Source organism: Lontra canadensis, unplaced genomic scaffold, assembly GCF_010015895.1.
Source record: "Lontra canadensis isolate GAN:19392208 unplaced genomic scaffold, GSC_riverotter_1.0 scaffold108, whole genome shotgun sequence".
NCBI classification, from domain to species: Eukaryota; Metazoa; Chordata; class Mammalia; order Carnivora; family Mustelidae; genus Lontra; species Lontra canadensis.
In genome coordinates, this window is record NW_022631102.1 from 2800735 (window position 1) to 2818461 (window position 17727).

The 17727-nt window shown below is 52.1% G+C and overlaps 1 protein-coding gene across 6 annotated transcripts in view; it reads right to left on the reverse strand.

The window, feature by feature from the left end:
- PPP2R5C (protein phosphatase 2 regulatory subunit B'gamma) overlaps positions 1–17727 on the reverse strand; it is a 120241-nt gene that overhangs the window by 55929 nt on the left and 46585 nt on the right. The window lies entirely within an intron of this gene.

Consider the following 17727-nt stretch of genomic DNA (forward strand, 5'->3'; position numbering starts at 1 on the left):
CCCTTTGTCTGGTATGTCATTTGTGAATATCTTCTCCCATTCTGTCAGTTGTCTTTTGGTTTTGTCAACGGTTTTCTTTGCTGTGCAGAAGGTTTTGATCTTGATGAAGTCCCAATAGTTCATTTTTGCCCTTGCTTCCCTGGCCTTTGGCGATGTTTCTAGGAAGAAGTTGCTGGGGCTGAGGTCGAAGAGGTTGCCGGCTATGTTCTCCTCAAGGATTCTGATGGATTCCTGTCTCACACTGAGGTCTTTTATCTATTTTGAGACTATTTTTGCGTGTGGTATAAGGAAATGGTCCACTTTCATTCTTCTGCACGTGTTTGTCCAACTTTTGGTAATGATCATTTTAATGTGTTGTTGTATGTGGTCTGCTAATATTTTGCCAAAGATTTCTAAATCTATGTTCATCAGGGATATTGGCCCGTAGTTTTCTTATTTTGTGGTGTCCTTGTCTGGTTTTGGTATCAGGGTACTGCTGGCCTGGTAGAATATATTTGGAAGCTTTCCTCCTCCTTCTGTGTTTTGGAATAATTTGAGGCATTAACTCTTTACATGTTTGGAAGTATTTACTTGTGAATCAATCTGGTTCTGGACTTTCATATTTCGGTAGGGGTTTTTTTTTTTTTTGAGGCAGTTTTTTTGATTAGTGATTCACTTTTATTACTAGTAACTGGTCTGATCAGATTTTCTATTTCTTCTATATGCAGCTTTGGAAGACTGCATGTTTTTAGGAATTTATTCATTTCTGCTAGGCTGGCTAATTTGTTGGCGTAAAATTTTTCATAGTAGTCTCTTTTATATTTCTGTGGTGCTGGTTGCTACTTCTCCTTCATTTCTGATTTTACTTATTTGGTTCTAAGAAGAAGTTCTTAACATATAAAAATAATAATCATTAAAAGATTGATAAATTGACTATATAAGTTAAACTATTTTTCTTCATCAGTACGCCACCAAGAATGCAAAGGCAGGCCACAGAGTACAGATCTACCTGAATATATAAAGCCTAAAGACTCCAGTCCTGTGAGCCAGGAACCGCATTCCTGGGCATAACCTATGAGTCTCTCGCACATGCAGCACAACATAGATAAGAGAATGCTCACACCAGCACTAAGAGTCCAAACTGGAAACAACCTGAACGTGCACCAGCACTGGATGTTCTAGAACATTCTGAAACTATGCAGATGAATGAGCCCTATACGATATGAATGAATCTTACAAAACACTGTTGAGTGAAGAAGCTGAGATAAAAAGGATTTATTCAGTATGATTTCATGTTTACAAAGAGGGTACAGACATAGGTGTCCCTCAACCTATTCTGGACCCACAGGCAGCTCCGGGCTGCCTGGTCTGGGTGGTGGTTATGTGAGTATTTGCTTATAATTATTCATTAAGCTTTGTTTTATGTGCTCTGTATATGAGCTGTATTTCAAACTAAAAAGGCTACAGAATAAGTGCATATGGCAAAACCATAAAAACAGAACAACCCTCAAAGGCACGTAAGGACACAAAGAGATGACTCTCCTTCTTCCGTACTGATCCTCTGCCTCTATCACCCCTCCCAAAGGCAGCCACTGTCCCCAGGGTGAGAGTCCTGCAGGGCCGCCCTGCACGGGGCCTCCCACAATGGCAATGAATCAATGAACCAACACTGACAACCTTGAAATTAACCTTGACCTACTTGGGACCAGAATACACACAGAGACGCACACAAAATCCCAACACATTCTCTATTGCACATAGAGCTTATGTTGGAGACCTTAAGCTCTGGGTATCTTTTTTCAAATTGAAAACATTTCCTAATCAAAATGAAGTTCTAAGTGACCTCTATTTTTTTCCATTTACATAAAGTTTCCTTCCTTTCCTTCTCTCTTAAAGATCAGCAATTATAATCCCAAATGCCTAACAGAAAAATGGTAGTATGACTTGTTATCTGATCTAAAACATCTGATATGAAACCATCCGGATGTGGAAACTAAGGTCTTAGGGTAGGCCCCAACCTTCACTATGCAGCCTGTACCATAAGGACTTCATTTTAAAAATTTATCCCACACATACCTGCCGGGCACCGTACTAAGCTTTGACAACTCAAAAGTGAATTAAAACATGATACTGACCTAAAAGGAAAATGATGAAAACATGTGAGAAGCGCCATGAGAGCGCTGTGTGAAGTGCGAGGGGACCCAGGGGAATGGATGGCAGGATGGGTCTTCGGGAAAGGTCTTCCTGGGGCGGTACCTGAGCTCGGTCTCAGGAGCAGAGCAAGAGCTCGATGAGTTCCGCTGCGGAGGGCCTGGGACCACACTCGGTGGAGAAGAGTGTGTCTCCAGTGCTCTCTTCTCACACCACAGCGACCTGAAGTCACAGCACAAATCCAACAGGAAAATCAATCTTCCTCTGAAAGAACCTTAAATGAGCAGAACACTGTTTACACTATACAGGCCCCGAAGTAATACACTGGATCCTTAATCCTAAATTTGCATAGAGGAGGGACTCGTCTTGTCACCTTGTTCTCCTCAGGATCTAAAACGGGACCAGCACATAGGCGACCTCAAATACTTGTGGGACAAACAAAGCAGGGAAACACACTCGGGTAATGTAACAAGAGGTGCCGTAATTCAAGTCTATTTATGCATCGGAACAGAAGGCAACGTCTGCGTAAACTCTTCAGGTAACAACCAGGTCTTCAGAGGCACTGCCTGCGCGGGCATCTGGGCACTCAGCTCTGAGGCACTCTGACAGGAGACCCTGACGGCACTGGGAGCAGACAGGCGTCAGTCACAGAGGGCTGTCACAGAGGAGAGACGCAGCCTGATCTGGGGATGAGAACACTCGCTCCAGAAGTGACAGAGGGACGGCAGTGAAGGTGCCAGAAGCAGGAAGGCCGCGTCACGAGACAAGGGCTGAGTGCAGTCTAGAGCCCATCCGTCTCTCAGGGGGCCAACCCCTCCTCAGCGCGCCGGCCTGGCAGGGCCCTTTTTGGAAGCGGTTGGAGCTCTTACTCCAGGAAGCCCAAACTTTCACAACTTGAAAGCATGATAACCAAACACAGCTGGGTGAGACGTCCACTTCCACAGAGACCGACTTCAAACCCCGACTCTTGGGCACCCGCATGACCCCCAAACTGAGTCAATCCTCTCCACCTGCACCTAACTTGATTATTTTCAAAATTAGAGTAAATCTTTCCCAATGTCAAAATGCAATTCTCACGGGTCTATCCATTCTTTTTTTTTTTTTAAATAGTATTTTATTTATTTATTTGACAGAGAGAGTGAGAGTGAGAGAGAGGGAGAGTGTGCACGTGCACAAGCAGGGGGAGCAGCAGAGGGAGAGAGAGAAGCAGGCTCCCACCGAGCAGGGAGCCCGATGCGGGGCTCGATCCCAGGACCCTGGGATCATGACCTGAGCCAAAGGCAGACGCTTAATGACGGAGTCACCCGGGTGTCCCAGTGTCTATCCATTCCAATGTATACATTTTCAACCTCAGTGTCCCCGAATCACACCCTCACTTCTTCTCCTTCTTGGTAATCCTTCAGACATGCTGGGCCCACGTCCATCAGCCGTGTCAGACTGCCGCCCGTGTGGCCAGGCTTCTCGGTGGGTGTCACACATTCCATACAGCCCAGGTGCACTTGCCGGGTTCCGTCCACACCACTGAATGCGGGAAGCAGACAGGCCTGTGAAGAACCACGTCTTGAGGCTGAGAGCGCGCGTGTGCTTGAGTGTGCCGAGTGCTCTCTGCCTGCACCTGTGCTGTGCTCAGTGGGGGTTCCAGGAGAACCCCCGAGAGGCACTGAGCATTCTTTCCTGGTGTGAGCGTACTGAGGCCGTCCTTTCCCAGGCCCTCCGGGGAGAATTCCGGGGCTCAGACAGAAGGAAAGCACTGTCCGCCAAGCTAATTTGGACAGATCTGGCGATGGAAGGCCGGCCAGCAGCTTCTGCCGTTACACTTTTGCTTTCAATGTGTTTTATTAGGGACAACCTGTGGCTCAAAATCCATCATGAATGTTCCCTTTCAAATCCCAGTTCTGCAACTTTTTCAGCTTTCTTACACACACTCACCAAGTTTATATTCCTCCTTCCCGGAGGAACAGATCTGCTGACCCAAGGGCCACGTCTGGGGGTGGACGTCTGCTCAGGATGGCAGGTCTTGGGGAAACCCCACAGCCCAGCGTCTCCCCACAAACCCGACGGGCTCCTCCTCCAACACTTGAGATCCTCTCTCTCCTTTTGGTTTTTCTACAGTTGTTGACAGAGAAAAGGGTTCCCCCACCGGCCCCCAGCCCGCCATTCCTTCTCATGAAATTACAGCACAACTTAATGAGGCAGATCTTTTCATTTCAAAAAGCAGCCGCCGGAGCCTGGGTGTAGTCCCTTCGTGTTCTAAGCCTCCCTGAGATCCGAGAACCCGCAGCCTCCTCCAGCGAGTGGGTGGGGAAGGCGCTGGGGTGAGGACGGCCCAAAGCCGTAGGCCAGGCTCAGATAAGACACAGGCCACGAGAGCCTCGTTTCCTCAGGAAAGCTGCTCATTAAGGCAAGAGAATCTTCCAGTGAAGGAAGTCACATGAGAGAAGCAAACTGACTTCTTATCTAGAGTTCACCGCGGTAAGAACGTGGAGAAGTCATGACATTATTCTCAGCCTCGGGTTCCTGAAGCTATTAAAACCCCTTGTCGACACACCCGTGTCGTTAGGAGTGTGTCCCCACCTCCATACATATGAGGAATTCAAGAGATACCAGCCGAATCTGAGGCCTTATGTTTTGGTTCATTTTAATTGGGAAGGATGAAGACAGGTCAAACTTCTAGGGATAAAGATATGAATCCAAACAGACTGACAGACACAAGGTCAAATTTCCTACTTAAGAATTCAGTTCTAGCTGAGCTTATGTAAATAATTAGGCCAAGTTTGTGAAAACTGGACTTGTTTTTCAAATAAATTACTCCTGATTTGGAAAAAAAAAAAAAAAAGAAATCCGTTCTAAAGTGGCTTGTGGGGAATGAAGTTAGACAGTTACCATTAGTACAAATTACCGAACATTCAACACCTCTGGCTGTATCACTCCATCTTCCACTGAGACCAGTATTTCTGATGAAATATTGAATAATATGATGCGTCTGGCCACCAACACCTCCAGCAACACAGCAGCTCATTTATCAAAAGCACAAGGGAAGGCAGCCTTTCAGGAAAAATCACTGCTTTTATGACATCTGACATATAAGAGACTGCCAGAGGAAGATTCCAGAACTTCTAATATGCTTACTGGCAGAACCGGGGAGAGCTGGGAGAAGGATATACTGAAGACACGTACCTATTATTTTTCAGCTTTGATTTTTATACTCTCTACTTTTCTGTGTATCTCAGAGGAGAGTGGTTCTTTCTGGACATGAGCACTCTTACAATGAATCCTGGACTCTTTGCACATGATGTATGGCCCAGAGCTGCAGCGGGAACGGTCAGTGGAGGACACACTCAGTAAGTCTGGGGGGCCTGTGAGCTGGGATCCGCAGAGAGCGAGCCCTGGGAAACCTGAAGTCGGGGACCATGTGTGTGCGCGTGCGTGTGTGCACACGCCCGCCCTCCAGGGAGGTGACACAGATAAAAAGAGGTGCTGGACCCCTCCAGGGCCCCTCCCGGGAGCTGCTGACCTCTCTCAGCAGCATCCACCGCCCCACCCCTCCAGGAGTACATACTAATTAGCATTCATACCTTCCTGTTCTGGGTTCCAGTCTTTATCTTCCTAGGCCATCAACCAAAGCCTGCCAAGAGGCCAACAGTGTCAGGGCCACCTGCCAGCAAAGGTGGATGACAGCTCCTCCTGTCCCCAAGGGCCAGTGGCACCCTGATGGCGGGGCAGTGGCCGACACCCTCTTGGGGACCAGATAGGCCTTCCCTGGGGCCCTTCTGACTGGCCCCAACCCAGAACTTGGCCTCCTCACTGGAGTCAGAAGGCTGTTCGGGGAGGAACGCAGAGGCACAGAGAGACCCAGCCTCCCCCCTCCCCACACCCCCAGGAACGGGCGCACCACCAACAGGCCACAGAAGCTGTTGACGCTGATGGGACCAAATCCCAGCCGCTCCTAACCTGGGATCTGCACACTTCTGGGCAGGGGGAGCTGGGGCCGGGCAGGACGGGGCATCCGGTGTGGGGGGCCAGAGAGAGTCTGAGGCCGAATGGGAACCTACATCGCTTACACCTGTTGCATTACAGTCTTGAGTGATAACCACATTCTAAAGAGAAGGATTTTCATGCAGAGACTGGAGACAACAGGACTGAAGAATGGGACGGCTGCTGGAGTGGGAAGGCAGGCCCCTGCCCCTGTGCCCGCCGGGCGTGACGGGCCCCAGATCCGTGACCCTGGAGGGCGATGTGGCCGACGCACAGCGCCACATGTCCTCCCACGCCTGCGCCTCCTGGGACGGGGGTGCCCCTGATGACGAGGTGGCAGGAGTAATTAGCAGCGACACACGGCTCCACAACACACCCTCCCCCTCCTCCCTGGCACCAGGGATGCCACGGCGGGGCCGGCAAGTCTACCTTGGTCCTTGGACAAAGCACACACAGCCTGAGGCCACAAGCCAGGCCCGCGGCTGCCGCGCTTGTCCAGGAGACGCTCCAGCGGGGGCTCCCCAGCCACACAGGACAACTGTGAGGCAAGGCGACCCACCTGGAGGGCTTCACGCCCTCACTATTCTCCTTTGTTCTTTATTTGCTTCTCTTCTTAGCCCTACACCTGACGTGGGGCTCGAGCTCACGGCCCTGAGATCAAGAGTCGCATGCTCTCCGGGCTGAGCCAGCTAGGTGTCCCCCACTCTCCCTCTCCAGGGGAGCACGTGTGTGCCGAGACGCGGCCGGGGACCGCACACAGTGCCCTGCTGCTTCACCAAAGGGCTCGATTACATCGTGCCCCCTAAATCCCGCACACAATTGAACACATTATGAGCGCACAATGAGCATATCAGCCAAAGCGTCAACCAAAAGGCTCGTTTCTCCCTCGGAGAAGAAAAGGCCACCTAAATATCTGATGATTTGTTACTAGTTCAGACAGGAGACACTCCAGCATTCGGCACGTGCTGAAGACATTTAGCGGGTCCTTTTCCACCCATTTGATCCCACACTGTGTGTGAAGCTGAGCTGGGGCTTTGGGTCATGTGTTTAGGCTTCCATCCATGGGGCAAAACGCACTGGGTAAAATCTGCCTGGTTCTTCCTGGGCCCGGGGGAAGGAGCCTTCTGTGCTGAGAACCACACAGGAGTTCAGCAGGGGAGCTCCAACCTCGTGGTCTCTGAGGCAGGATGCGCGGGACTTGATGGGACGGGACAGGCGGGGCGGGCTCCTCCACTCGAGCCTGGGCAGTGGGAACTGCAGGACGCTGGGGTGATGCCCCCAGGCAGCCCCACGGGGCCCTGATTGGCAGGCCCTTCCCTCCCATCTCCCAGGGACCGTGACTCTCAACCGCTGTTTGCAACTCTAAGATTTTACTACAAGGAGACCACCGCATGGGTGTGGCCACCCTTGGAAACGCTTGTCTGGACACCCAGAGTACGTGCGGACCCAGATCGGGTGTGACCCCTGGGTGAGCTGGGGCTGTGGGCAGACTTGGTGATCCGAGCGGGAGCCATCTGGGCAGACCTCCTCACCTAGTCCCTCAAAGTTGTCGTTTCCGGACAAAGTGCTCTGGAGGACTTGTTCTTTATGGTCGCCGTGTTACCATGAGATGGGGACAACGCAGGCTCGCGGCACTCTGAGGCCGTCACCGGGCACAGCTGCCCCTCGCTTCTCACTCTGAGTCCTTCACTTGGCAGAAAGCGAGCGGGGACGCCAGGCTGGAGTCCCAGCTCCACCCGCTCCTACGTCCGGGACTCTAGGGCGAACACACCATCCCTTTGGGCCTCGGTTTCCTCGACTGTACCCGACGATGCAGGGGACGGCTGAGGACGAACCCACGTCATGTGCTCGGAGCCAGGGCGTGTCCCCATCAGTGCTCTTGGGTTTTGTTTTTGCTGATCGAGGCGGTTAGCTGCCGTCACTTAACTGTGTTTATGTTCTTCTCCTTAGAGAACATCCTCGAGGGAAGCAACGCTCCACACACCACCGCCCCCCCCGGACCTCCGAGCAGGCCACCACCGCACCGCGCTCGGAGCTGCATCTGTGCCGAACAAAAGGCGGACTCGGAACGCACTGGCGTCTGGCTGTGCGTAATTCAGTTACGCGGGCGTCCCGGCGAAATCTGAGCCCAGCGGCCGTACTCTGCGGTGCTGGTTCTGAGCACAGAGCAGCTCCGGAGTGGCTACCTCAGTGTTGTCTGCAAGAGGCTGAGCGGACCCCAAACCCAATTACGACCCCTGCGCCTGCCAGGTCGCGGAGCAGTCAAGTCCTCGGGCGAGTGCGGGGACGTCCCAGTACCTCCAATCTGCGGCACAGTTCGGTGTGGATGGAAAACTGTGCCTGGAGTCGGACAGACTCATCCAGGATTGGTGGAACCAGACTTTCGGGCAGTGGGCGCCGAATGCTCACATGGGAAAGAAGGTATACAAGCAGGAGGCAGCGAGACGAGGGTGTCGGAAGGAACGGCTCTGAGACAGCTGGGACACCTGCTTGGTATTGCTGGGCCCGGAGTCCACATCTGAATAACAAGGTTCTTTCTGGCTCTCCGAGACTCTCGAAGACTAGAGGGCCAGCAGCAGCTCCTAGAGACGGGAAAAGGTCAAATAGGATGGGGTCTCTTGACACAAACAGGGTCTACACAGAATGGTCCAATTTTTTTTTTTTTTTTAAATCCAGGAGATAACTTGTAAGCAAGTACCAAGAGAAGGAACATATAAAAAGCCAAGGGCTTGACCCCATGCGTGACATCGTTTTCTCTGCAAAAAGCTGACCACTGGTCTTTAAAGGAAATTTAAACTTAGTATTCAGTTGCTGCCATCTGATGTCATACATATTTTTAAAGGATTTGGTTTTCAGAAAAATGATGCTCACATAAAATTGAACAAACAAACAAATCAACCCTCCAAACGCAAGAAGGGAAGATTCAGGGCTCAGCGCTGTTGGCGTTCTGATGTGCGTCCCCCAGATGCGAGGATGGGCTGCACTATGCGCACGCGCTATCGAGACCCATGCTTCACACGCTCCTGGTTTTTCACTGCGCCCGAGCCTGTGTCAAGAACGTCATGGAGATCAACAAATGGACCAAGATCAGTTTTTACTTGTTTGGAAATTTCACTCATATGTGCCACAATTTCATAAACAGAGCCAGTCTTCTCATGGGTTTCTTTTTTAAAAAAAATTTTTTTTAAAGATTTTATTTATTTATTTGAGAGATAGAGACAGAGACAGCATGAAGCAGGGGGAGCGGCAGGCAGAGGGAGAAGCAGGCCCTCCGCTGAGCAGGGAGCCCAACACAGGGCTCGACCCAGGACCCTGGGATCATGACCTGAGCTGAAGGCAGACACTTAACCCACTGAGCCACCCAGGCGCCCCTCATGTGTTTCTTTTAAAAAAAGTATTACACATAACGCTTTGATTTATGATCACAGATGGAAGACGGAACGCCCTGATCTAGTTTTGCTCCCTTCTAAGATCTCACTAAAAAGATGGTAGATTCTGTGAAGGACTTACACCTTCAAGGCAACAGGACTGGCTGAGCTGGAGCGGGGGGAGCTGGCCAGATGCCTGGGAGGAGAGGGATGGCAGGACAGTGGAGTGGCCATGGGACAGCGTGGGGCAAGCTGGCACATACTGGCAAAGCCCCTGGGGCCTCCGTAAGGATGGCCACGGGCACCATGAAGCCAGGGTGCGAATGGGCCTGAACCAGGAGGGCCGTAGAAAGATACGCTGCCGTCCTCCACAGACCCCTTTGTCCGCGACCAGGTCTCTCCACTGGACAGTCCAACGCCAGCTCCTGTCCCATCAGGGACTTTGCTTCTGGGAACGGCACAGCAGGTAACAAGCCAACCTCCCACAGCAGTGACAAGAAAAACTTGAGAGAAAAATATATACACAAAGAATCTGTTTAAAAGGCGACCATGAGCAGGGCAAATAGAAGTTGTAAGACTAAGAAGAAAAGATGACAGAGGCCCAAAGGGATGGCCTGGCACCTGGGGTCTGTCTCCCCACCATGAAGGCAGGACCAGCATCCGGGGGGAGGGGCAGAAAGGAGCCCCAACCTCGCACATAGCTAGTGTGTGCATGCGGCACGCCCAGCATGGAGCCCAATGCGGGGCTTGAATTCATGCCCCTGAGATCAAGACCTGAGCTGAAGTCAAGGGACTGAGTCCTCAGGCGCCCCTGATGGAGGAAATTCTTTACACCATCCTTCAACTTGCTATACGTCAGGGATTATTTCAAAAGTTTCAACGAACACGCCACCAGCATGGAAGTGGAGTCTCAGCGGAGGCCGCTTTCGAGCGCACGGCGACGGGCCCGCGTCCTCCCCCGGAGCCGGGCCCGCTGCGGACTCTGGCTCTGGTCTCTTTCTCACCAGGTGCGGCCCAGCCCTCCTGCACCCTCCTCTCCCTGAACGTGGCGGCCGCCCCCCAAACCCGCTGCCAGGGCAGGGTCTCGGATCATTCAGTTCTGTGCTGGTGTCTAGGGAAGACAGGTCTTCTTTCACTCATCTGGGTTCCCTTCTCTGCTCACCAGGGCTTCCACGTCTCCCCTCATGCTGGGGAACGAGCACATCTGCACCGGGACTCAGCACACGACGCTCAGACCCACACTCCGTCCTGGCTCGCCTTCCGCCAGTTCTGCGCACAGTTGCTCGCCCGACAGCACGCCGGGGCCCACACCAGTCCCTTCCTCAGGGTGAGCGTCACGGCTAAGGGAGTGAACGGAGTAAGGTGCCGAGAACAGCCCTTGCGGCACGGTCACCGTGGTCGCCGGGCACGGTTCGTTGGACGACGCCGCTCACAGTGTGCGTGCGAGCCGTGCTCCTGCCCCTCGTGCGGGGAGACAGCAGGGAAATCCCCAACTCCGAAAGCGAACGAGACAATCTTAGGAAACATGAAGCCCCAGGGGCGGGTTCGACGGGGCCGGGGAGGGGAGTTCTACGGAGGGAACTGCGGGCTGAGACGTGAATGCTGAGGAGGAGGAACCGGGCACGCCAAGACCTGTGCAACAGCGCCAGCTGGGCCCCCGCCAGGGACGACGCCCCCTCTGCCCCGAGGCCCTCCCAGGGACGACGGGTTTCCTCTGCATTTATTCCTGTTTTTATTGCATTATGATGACAGTCTATGGTTTCTATTTATTTCAATTTTAGGGAAACCGCAGAGGTTTTGTCTGGGAGCTACGATATGTTCAACTCAGCACTTTGTGTCCACCTACAACTCGCCCCGCTACAGCGCGTAGCCACCGGACCCTCGACGGGCCACGGGGTCCGGGGGTATCTCCCACCAGCCCTCGCCCTACAGTCCCTCCAGCTCCTGAGGTGACGCCATCTAGGCCACATACGTCCACGGTGGTTCTGCCATCCGCGGGACCCGAGCTCCAGCGTGGCGTGGTGAAGCAATTCTGTCTCAGTGATGCTTTTTCGCCTTGAACTGAGCTTTTCCCACTATTTAACGACACGCTCCCAGCTTTCCTTCTGCATCCGCCTCACATATCCCTCGGCTCCTTTCTAACGCCCTGTTGTATTCTGTCCATCTCATTTCAGGATTTAAAGCCAAGTTAGAAGAACTGCATTTGTTTAATTTGTTATATACAGTAACATATATATATATAATATGTATACATAATATATAACAACATAATAATATATGCGGCACATGTACTAATGCATGTAATGCAATAAAGATAAAAGTAACTTTTAAATTTATGCCAGTACAAAAAATTATGGAAATAATCTTTAAATATTGCCAACCTAGAAAAATATATACCAGATTTTGGCCAGATGTTTAGCACTGAGATATAGTTCAATAAGTTTATCCAGTTTAAATAGCATTTTGGGGAAAAAAAACTGTCTTCAGGTACTTGAGACGAAAATTTCCAAAATAACAAAATGACCCATTTGCAATAACAACTGAACACTGTCACAAACACTAGCTACGAGGAGGGTGTGTGATCCAAGGGGAAGACGGGGGCAGGGAAGCCCCGCCCACTGGCTAGGGACTCCCCACCCTCCGCTCTCCCCAACCCCATTCTGCTGACACCCTCTCCAGCTTGGTGGCCTCAAAAGGCACAGAGCATTTTAGTTGCTTTTTGCTGGAAGTCTCTTCTTATTTTTGCTCTGGGATTGAAGAATTCCTTCCAACACTTCTGAAAATCTAATTCCCCAACTCTATTTTATCTTACTTTCGATACTATTTTCACTTTTAGCTGTTTCAAGGAACACTGACAACTCGCCACCAGTACTATGTGCTAGGAAACCTTCCGTGGCACTGGCCTGTGGCACCACACCGAGAGGCCACTGTCCCCCACCACACAAACACCACATGAGACAACCTGCACGGAGGTTGGAGGGATGGGGCTGGTGTCTGAGCCAAGGCGGGTGGATTCAGAGCCTCTCGAAGTGTCTGGGAAACAAGCAGCACCCTGGTGAGGGACAGCTCCGGCCTACCCCATGGCACTGGGTGGCCTCCCACACATGCTTCCCGGGGTGGGGACCTGCACGTTCCTTCCTCCGTACCTGGAGCAGCATGGCCTCATGGTCCCTGCTCCAGGTAAGGATTGTGTCTGTGCCCCAGGAGGCTTCAGAAACCTTCCCAAGAATAGTCCAAGGACTTAGAGCTCCTCGATGGGGAAAAATCTGTGAATTAAAATCACCAGGGCCGAGTAGATACAGAACTAGGATGTGGGCCAAGCTCCCCATTTGCCTGTAGCACAGATGAGAAGGCTGGGCATACAAAGGAGCCCTTTACACCAACTCAGAGTCTGGGATTTTGCTTCTTCTCCAAGTCTGACTTGGTAACATGCAACCTACCAAAATCCGAGTCAACAGTTTTTCCTTCTCTTGAATACTCAGCGGACTGTAAAATGTGCCCAAAGCCGGAAGTCACTGTGGAGCTCAGACGTTCAGTTCTTGGTGTAATTCACCTACTAGCTCTCGGCCTGCGCCCAGACCTTGGGCTCTCCCCCGGCCTCCCCGGCCACAGAACAGGGGCATCTGCTGCACCCTCCAGATAGTCTTCCTTGGAAGGCCTGGGCCTGGGGGCTGTGCTCTCTGCACCATAAGGTACGGTTTCCGAGGCCACCACCCAGGCTGGAGTCAAAAGACAGGGGCTGTGTTTTTTCCTTACTGTGCACGTGCTTTGAATACACGCCTAAAAGTAAAATGCTTGTTCAGGAATCTGGCGAGAAGGGAAAGCAAAACAGAAGATCCTGCCAGACCTACCCATTCTCTGAAGCTTTCTCTGTCATGTGCTCGCAGGCGAGTTCAAGTGGAGAAAGGGAATGTCCAGGACTTCAGAACTTTTTCTCTGAGCTTTTTGGCAGCCGTCTTGGGAGAGGAAAGGGTACTCGTAGTCGATTACGGGCTAATTTCTGGTTTTCCCAGCGTGTGATACAGATTCACTTCTCTAGCCCCATCTAGATTCCCGACAGAAACACAGTCTTATCTTAAGGCACACACTCCTTGCACAAACGCCCCAAGCACCCTGACAGTCCTCGAGCGCTAAGCACACATCAGGGAACCTCACACTCTGACGAGACTCGCATGCCAGGACTGCCGAAGGGCCCTCACAGCTGGGAAGTGTTCTCTCCTGGAAGAGCCACCTGAGCTGGACAGGAAAACACCTCCCCAGACTCAGTGAGGGGTGGCCTGGGGGTGTCAGTGGCCACACTTAGAGGCCTAACCCGGAAGCTGCTTACTGGCGTTATCTTTCCTTACCTCCTCTGTTGGGGAAGACTTTTGGTCTCAAAGACCACTTTGTCCTGGAACGGGCCTCCGTGTCGCTGTCCCAGCTTCTACCCTCACTACACCCTCGGCGGCCGGAGTGCACACGCCAGGCCCAGCCCAGGTGTCCCACGCAGCCCCCTGCTCGGACTCTCACTGGGACCCTTCCCGAGCGCTGGAACCACCCTGACTGGACCACAACTGCACAATCAGAGGAAGGGGCCATCTTTAAACTTGGGATGCAACGAAGACGGGAAGTCAAAGCCAAGGACTTCCAGCCATATTAGAGTGAAAGTTAAAACAAAAGCGTATTTAGTACTTTGATGTTTTAAGACAGCGTATTTACACACATTACGCTGTCTTAATCCTAGAACAATCCCATGAGAAAATTCCATCTTGGAACGGTTAACGGACTTGACAATTCCTTGAGAGAGACGGAACTCGAACTCAGGTCCTCTTTCTTCCTCGCACCGTGTGCTCTCCAGGAGAAAGCAAAGGGAAAGCGAGGAGGAGCTCTTTGGGGCCAGTAACTGGAGCCAGGAGTGGATGCAAAGTTCAGAAGAGCGAGCTACCCTGAGGCGGTTTCTGAAGAATGATCAAACCATGTAATTAAATTAATCCTTTTAGGTGACTCTGTCATCCCTACGCCGTCTAGAAATCCCCCAGCTGACTGGCTGTGACCCCATCTTCTCCCAACACCAGCTCCTGTCAGACAAGCTGGCCGGGACTGTGTACCGCCAGAGGGCTGAGAGCTGTTCTAGAGCGGGAGCCCACCTCTTTGCTCACGCTGAGGAACACCCCAACTCTGGCCAGTGTTAGTGGCGCCTGCTGGCCCCCCTTCAATCTCCTGACCCCAGGACCAAGTTAGGGCTTTTCTCCTAAACAGTGAAGCCGCCATCACTCAGTTTTCACCAGCTAGAATCCGGATTTGCAAACGTGGGGAGGAGCGGGCAGGTCTAGTCGCCATCCTCAGGAACTGCCTGATGTCACTTTGCTCCAGACTCCGTGCCAAGGACTCTCATCCCTCCCATCACTGCGTGCCCACGAGGCTTCGTGAGGGAGATTTATTATTCCCATTTTGCAACTGAAGACACAGTTACTCAGCAGGTTACATAACTTGCTGGAGCTGTACCACTGAGCCAAAGTTGAGACATGCAGAGCAATTACCCACAACTGAGGGCACCAGGGGCCGTGACAGTGGAGGCTGGGAGGCTGGGGAAGACAAGAGGGAGGCCCGAGTTGGGATGGAGGCCACCCTTCGGCCCCCACAGTCCAGCTCCTCCATGGTCACTGTGCTTGGAACCAGACAGAAGAGACTGGTGGGCTCTGTGGAACTGTCCCATTGGAACCAACTCGGAGGGGGCCCACGCAGGGTCTCCCCGGCTCTGGGCACTCACAGACATCTTCTTGATGTCACCGTATCTGCACAAAGTTGGGCTATAACCCTGTGTTTTTCTTCCAACAGACATAATTTTGACTAAGCTCTGTCCTGAGCAGTAAAAACCCAGGAAATCATGGATCTGACGTGCCAATTACATATCCTGATGCCTGTCAACATGTAATTATCAAAATGATGCCCAATGCTGCATCACTTGGAATCCTCTCCTGGGCCACCAGCGGGAACGACCTACCGCACTTGGGGGGATCGGGGCTGCCCCACAGCATAAAGGAAAGAACAGAATGAGAACTCACTCATTTCGCCCTATTTATGGACTTCCAAGTTGACTCTTACTGCCCGACTAAGCGCAGGCTTTGAGGCCCCCACCTTCTGTCCGGAGTCGGGGGCAAGAGGATCATTCCACCTGTTGTTGCATCACAGACCAGACAATCCGATGTCCCCTGGCCTCTGCGGACCCCCTGTCGGTCTTTGGTTCTAGGACCGGAAACGACTTAGCACCCTCTGTGAAGGCCTCTCCATCCACCCCAGCTCCCACGTAGTTAAAAAAAAAAATTCTTTTTAAAGATTTATTTAAAGAGAGAGAGAAAGCAAGCATGTGCCTGCATGTGCGTGACTGTATCCACAGGGCTGGGGGAGTATGGGGAAGAGGGAAGAGGGGGAGAGAATCATGAAGCAGACTCCCCACTGAGTGTGGAGCCCAATGTGGGGCTCGATCCCACAACCCGGCGATCATGACCTGAGCCAAAATCAAGAGTTGGACGCTCAACCGACTGAGCCCCCTGGGTGCCCCCGAGTAGTTATTTCTTTTGAGATTTACCTTCAAATTTCCGTCATAATACTGCTGTGAAAATAAGACTGCCTTTGGACAAATTAAACTCTACTTTAGCCAGTGTAAATAGCTCATGTGCCACAGTCCAGGAGGCTTATCCTGTCTCACAAATGGACAAGCAGGGAAGCACCTTCCTTGGTGCTCCTGCGATGACTTTGCAGCACAAACCAGAAGGAAGCTTAAAAAGAGGCTAAGCCCAGGGGTGCCTGGGTGGCTCAGTGGGTTAGAGCCTCTGCCTTCGGCTCAGGTCATGATCTCAGGGTCCTGGGATCGAGTCCCACATCGGGCTCTCTGCTCAGTGGGGAGCCTGCTTCCTCCTTTCTCTCTCTGCCTGCCTCTCTGCCTACTTATGATCTCTGTGTGTCTGTCAAATTAAAAAAAAAAAAAAAAAAGAGGCTAAGCCCATATAGTCACAGAAAATTTTTTGGAAACCATGCTCCACAATGCCACTCAGAAGAGGACCCGACCCTCCGCATTGCCTTCTAGTCCCTTTGTTTCCTTTAATAGGCTGCTGCGTATTTTCTAATACTTTAGGCCACATCACATTCTTTTTTGGAAGCAGCCAAGTAAAAATAACACCCTAAAAATATGCAAGCACATCTTACATGTTAAGAGATCACAGATACCAACAAAAGGACCCTATCTCATTAGTGGGGAAACGAATGAACACTACACCTCTCCTGTGCAGAGCTGAGCAGGGCACAGTCCCTGCGTGTGTGCACAGCACTGTTGTTTGCACATGGATCGCTGGCCTTTACGCCCTTCCAGTATGCAGCAGGTGTGGGCATGGAAGTGCTCAGAAGTGCATGCGGGAGGAACACATCAGAGTAAGACGGCCGTGCACTCCACCGCCCCCCCATGACCGCCGCCCCTGTTGGCCCCTCAGCCCTGTGCAGTCTGCTCTGCAGGCCCCCCCACCCCCAAGCCCTCCCGTATGACTCGCCTGCCCCCTCGCCCCATAGCGCCTGTGGCTTGACTGCCACTTCCGTGTGACTTTGCATCCCAGAGATTTACGTTCTGGTCCCACGTGCCTTCAGTGCACACTCCCCGAGGGCAGGCTTCTGCATCTGTGTGCCCTGCTCTATGGACCTGAATTCTCCACCTACACCTGCAAACACAAGCATCTGATCAGTTGCTGACACCCTGACCCAGCTTAGTCCAAACCGCGTTTCTAGAAGAACACGACGATGTCATATTTCAGCTACATACCTGAGCTAGGTGTTGGCCAGGACGCATGCTCACCGCACAGACAAAGCCTGCTGCCTGTGTCCCTCCCGGACGCGTCCCCAAGGGAGCCCCAGCACGGGCAGATTTTCTGCTGCTCTGGGTTCATGCTGATCTGGGCCAGCTCTTGGCTATCGCTGGCCACCGAGCAGGACCGAATCAGGTCAGAGCTTTCAAAGCCACTGTTGAGGCTCTGTGTACAGTTCTGGAGAGATCGTCCCTCGTTAGGGTCACCTGTGGTCTCATGTCGAGAGAGCAGCGTGTGGCTCCTCAGTCCCACAGGTTCTGCCAGTGATAACAGGGAGTTTCTTGGAACTTATACAGGATGGGGTCCCAAAATGTCAGCGGGTGGGTTTGGAAAGCTCCTCCCGTGGCCTGAAGAAGGTGGGGAAGAACAGCTGGGCACGCGCAAGGATGACACTGCGGTTTTCTGAGTCAGAAAGCCAGAAA